Below are 5,444 nucleotides of genomic sequence, written 5' to 3'. Positions count from 1 at the left end.
TCCTTTTCACATTTTTGTTATGATTTATTTTTATTTTATGTGTATGAGTGTTTTGTTTGAGTGTATGCTAGTGCCTGATGACCTTGGAGGCCAGAAATGGGGTCTGTAACTACAGTTGTGAGCTGCCATTTGGGTGCTGGTAATTGAACCCAGGTCCTCTGCGAGAGCAGCCAGTGTCCTTAACTACTGGGCCATCTCTCCAGCCATGCTGCTGCTGTTGCTGCTGCATCTTTTCCTCCTCCTCCTCTTTCTCCTTCCTCTTCCTCCTCCTCTCCTTCATCAATTGTGTTTGTGTGTGTTCAAGTGTGAGTGTGTGTGTGTGTATACATAACTCCTGTGCAGAGGTCAGAGGAGAGTCTCTGCAAAGCCCCAGGCTGGCAGGCCTTGGAGCACCGGGGGATTCTCTGTCTCACCACAGGCAGGCTGGGATTATGGCCTCTCCTGGCTTTGAGAGAATTCAAAGATCTGAACTCAGGTCCTCATGCAAGTTATGTTATTCACTGAGCGATCTCCCAAGTCCATGTCCTCACCCAGTGCTCCTCTGCCTACAACTGGCTCCAGGGTCACAGGCCTGGGCACCTACTCTACTCAACATGAACTACTAAAATAACCTTGTGCTTCTCCCTCCCTCCCTCCCTCCCTCCCTCCCTTCCTCCTCCATCCATCTATCCTCCCTTCTCCTGGTCCCTAAATCCCATTCCTCTTCTGACAACACAGTCTAACTGTGTAGTTTGGAACTCACCCTGTAGACCAAGCTGGTCTCAAGCTCACAGAGATCCCCCTGCCTCTGCCTTCCTAGTTGGTTGCATTCCCCCCTGGCCTCCTTATTCCTTGATTTAACAACAGAGGCGGGGTGGGGTGGGGGGCGCTGATCCTGAATCCATGATTTGAAATCTAGACCTCTGCATGGGCTTTGTGTTTCCTGAGCTGGGTACCACTGAGCATGGGAGCCTGTGAAGCTGAACTTGGCGCTCTATGCTGCTGTGCTAGCTCGGTCTAGGGATGGAGGCAAAGTCTGCTTAGTTGAGCATGTGTGCGTGAGAGGAGGTGTGCACGTGCCAGTGTGTTTGACGGTAGTTTGTGTGTCTGATTGAGTGTGTGTTTGTATTCTGCTGTGTTCTCCTGTGTGAGAGAATATGGCATGTGTGTGTAAGCATGTTTGAGACTTTGTGTGAGTGTGTGAGTGTGCTTGAGTGTGGTGTGTGCTCTTTTGGTCCTCTCTGGGCTGCACTTCTTTATTTTCATTCATTCATTTTTATTTTATGTACATTGGTGATTTGAGTGCATGTGTATTTGTGGCAAGGGTGTCGGACCCCCTGGAACAGGAGTTACAGACAGTTGTGAGATGCCATGTGGGTGCTGGGAATTGAACCCCAGGGTCCTCTGGATGAACAGCCAGTGCTCTTAACTGCTGAGCTGTCTTCCCAGCCCTAAGGGGCTGTAGTTCTTGAGTCTTCTCTGCAGAGGGCAGCCACAGGGCTGGGAGGCCTAAGCCACCTGCAGCTGCTCCCTTCCTGTCAGGAGAATTCCCAACTGGATTCAGCCACAAGGCAATGAAAAAGAGTGTGAGCCCTTTGCAAGCTGAGAGCACTCTCTAAGGACGCTGTTCCTTCATCATCCCTGGACTTTTCTAGGGGGGGGGGACATGGTTTTGGATGAAAAAGGCTGGGAAAATGGCTCAGCCATTGAGACAGTGGGGAGTACTGGCTGCTCTCTCCGAACCCTGGGTTGTATTCCCAGCATCTACATAGCTGTTTACAACCATCTCAAGTTCCAGGCCATCCAAGGTCCTCTTACAGCCTCCTTAGGCACTAGACACACAGAGTATACATGCATACATACTTGAAGGCGGGATACCCATACACATACAAAAGAATCTCCAAGAGGAAAGCAGACTCAATCTTTGCAGTCAAGGATGAAGGAATCCCTGGGTGCTGGGGATGCTGTTCAGTGTGCCTGCACACATATGTGCGTGTGCTGGTGTGTATGTGTGTGTTTAACCCCATAAACCGTGCCTTGTGGAGGACACCTGTAATCCCAGCATTCCAGAGGTTGGAGACATGAGGATCAAGAAGTCTGAAGGCCTACTTGTTTCTACCACAAGTTCAAGGTCAGCTTAGGGTACAGCTCATAAAAGTAAATAAGCCAAGAAGCACAAAAATATTCTGGGCAGGTGGTTGGGGGGTTGGCTGGTATCTACCAGGCCCTAGATCCATCTTCAGTGATGAGAAAGCAAGAAAGCCAGGAGCCAGTGAAGACCCTGTCCCCTTTCTGTTCTACCTCAGGAATATTGGAATGTCGTCTGTATCACAGACCCACCCGGAGCAGAGATGTGTGAGAAACCGGGTGTGGAGATGGAAGGATGAACTGAGGGTCCCCAGGCTGCCTGGGACGCCGGTCAAAGGGATATTTTGTCTACACAACACAGTGCAGCTGGTTCAAAGCTTGGATTTTTGTTTTCTTTTCCCTCACTTGGACAGCCCACTTTAACTTCGTGAACGAGCAATTTGAGATTGACTGGGGAAAAATAATATTTTTAACTCCAGACCAGGGATCCAAATTGGCCTGTTAATAGGAGAGGGGTGGGGCTGATCTTTGAAGGAGTTGGCCCTCAGGCAATCGGAGCCAAAGTGAGTTTTGGTCTCACTCCAAGCCAGGGAGAAATGACGAAACAGGGAGGTCTTGGAGCCTCTCCTCTTGGGAGGGGTGAAAAACAGGTGTGCAGGGTCACTTTTTACCCCTGGGGTGGGGTGGGGTGCGGTGGAGAGCAGGGCCACCCGGGGGGTGGGGGTGGGGGAGAGTCCCAGCTGGGAGAGGCAAACGGAGCTGCTGTATCCACTTAGCAGAACACAGCAGCTTTGGATCATGTTGTTTGGGAAAATAAACTAAACCTGAAGGACAAGAAGAAACAGCTTCAGGTAGGTTGGAGTAGGATCGCCGGAGCCAGCAGCCCGACTGCAGAGGTCCGATCTATTTTGTGTTGTTTTTCTCAGACAGACAGACAGACAGACATGCAAAGGTAAGGGGCATACTGATCATTGGTGCTCCCCTTTCAGTGTTCCACCTCCCACAGGGTCTCATGCTTAAGCTGGTCTGGGACTTGCTATGTATAGAGTGACTTTGTCTTCCTCCTGAGTGTCAGGATCACAGCCACGTGCCATCACACCCAATTGTGTATATATGTGTTATGTCTCTCTCTCTCTCTCTCTCTCTCTCTCTCTCTCTATATATATATATATATATATATATATATATATATATATATATATATATCACATATATAACATATATGTTTATATACATAAATACATATACATTTATGTATATATGTATACATACATTTTATATGTGTGTATATATGTGTGTACATATATTGTGTATATATAAACATGTGTTTATATCTACATAAATATATACACATATACATTTATGTGTAAATATACACATAAATACAAACACATATATTATATATGTCGCAAAACATAATGCTATAACCCTTGTTAAAGCCGTGTCTAACTGCTTAGGAGGCTGAGGCAGGAGGATTCAGAGCTCGAGACCAGCTTTGTAGTCCTACAAAGTGAAACCCTATCAAATGATGATGAGGAGACCAACTTCTTTTCATAATATTTTTATTGATTATTTGGAAATTTCACATCACGAACCCCCACTTTCCAGTCTCCCCAGGCCCATACCCTACAAAAAAAAAAGAAAGAAAAAAAGAAAAAGAAGCAATTTGTGTTGTCCACATACTCACTGGTGGTCATCCTTTTAAAGAAAACTGGGCCCCTCCGTACCCAAAACCCGACCAGAAGCCATCCATTGTTCAGAACAACACTTCTGCATCCTTATCACGAGTTTTTGGAGTTCTCTTCGATGGCTTTCTGTCTAGGCTGTTCCTTTCTTAGGGGCGGGGTGGGGGTTGGAGGATGACCAACTGTAACTGGTGCCAACGGACGGACGGACGGACGTCTCCACTGTCTCCCCTTACCACATCCTTGGTTCGTTTCCTGCGCAGGAGATCCCTCTGTCTGGGTTTCCCACTGTGGAGTTGCAGTGTTTGTCCTGGGAGTCTGGCTTCTTCCCCTCAGCACATGGTCCAGGCTCACCCTGTTGATTCCTGTGCCTCTTTTCATGGCTGAATAATATTCCAAAGTGGAGATACTGCCGGAGTCTTTGCCTGTGTGCAGAGTCAATGGAGCTTGCTTTTGGGCCCCTGAGGTGGTCTAGTTTGGCTGGTTAGGCTGTGGCTGTGGATGCTGAGTTTTCTTGTCAGTTCAAGGAAATTATGTCAAGCTTTCAGTGGGCATTGTGAGGATGCACGGGCCCTGCCAGAGCTATGTGAAGCGCTGTCACTAAGGCTTGTGTTGTCCACCTGCATGACACTGATCACCCTGGTCTCTGCAGTTCCCTCGGATTCTCCAGGAAGTCTCGGCTTGTTACTCACTGAACCTCCTGGAAGTGCCTCAGTTTCCTCATCCGCTTGCTTCATGAGGCCTTTTTTTTTTTTTTTCCTGAGACAGGGTTTCTTTATGTAGCCATGGCTGTCCTCGAACTCACTCTGTAGACCAAGCTGGCCTGGAAATTAGAGATCTGTCTTCTTCTGTCTCCTGCACACTGCGCGCACACACGCACACACACACACACACACACACACACACACACACACACACACACACCAAGGCTATATGATCTTTAAGATGTGAAATAATTCACAACAAGAACTGCATATCAGGCTGGGGGATGGCTCTTTTGGGGACATGGCTCAGTCAATAATGTGCTTGTCACACAAGGACATGAACTCTGTCCCCAGAACCCACCCAAAACGCTGGGTGTGGTGGTACATGTTTCTAATCCCAGTGTTGGAGAGGAGGAGGCAGGGAATTTGGGGAACTTCCTGGCCAGCCAGTCTAGCTGAATTAACAAGTTCCAGGTTCACACACACACACACACACACACACACACACACACACACACACATACCATGTGAACATACATATATGCATACACCATATGAACATACATGTATGTGCTAGAAAAAAAATTCTAAAGTCCTATTGAGAGAAGCAAAGGAGAGAATCATTGGACAGGATAGTTGGGAAAGAAAGAGTTAAAATAAGAAACTTAGATCTGGGGGCTGGAGAGATGGCTCAGCATTAAGAGCACTGGCTACTCTTCCAGAGGTCCTGAGTTCAATTCCCAGCAACCACATGGTGGCTCACAACCATCTGTAATGAGATCTGATGCCCTCTTCTGATGTGTCTGAAGAGAGCTACAGTGTGCTCACAGATAAATAAATTAATAAATCTTTAAAAAGAAAAGAAGAGAAGAGAAACAGCTCTTGTAGAGGACCCAGGTTCAATTCCCGGCACCTACATGGCAGCTCACAACCATTTAAAACCCCAATTCAGAGGACCTGGTACTGTCTTCTGGCACAAGGCATGCAG

The sequence above is a fragment of the Mus caroli genome, unplaced genomic scaffold, assembly GCF_978045245.1.
Source record: "Mus caroli unplaced genomic scaffold, Mus_caroli_1 scaffold_6, whole genome shotgun sequence".
Lineage (NCBI taxonomy): Eukaryota > Metazoa > Chordata > Mammalia > Rodentia > Muridae > Mus > Mus caroli.
This window is presented reverse-complemented; position numbering follows the sequence as displayed.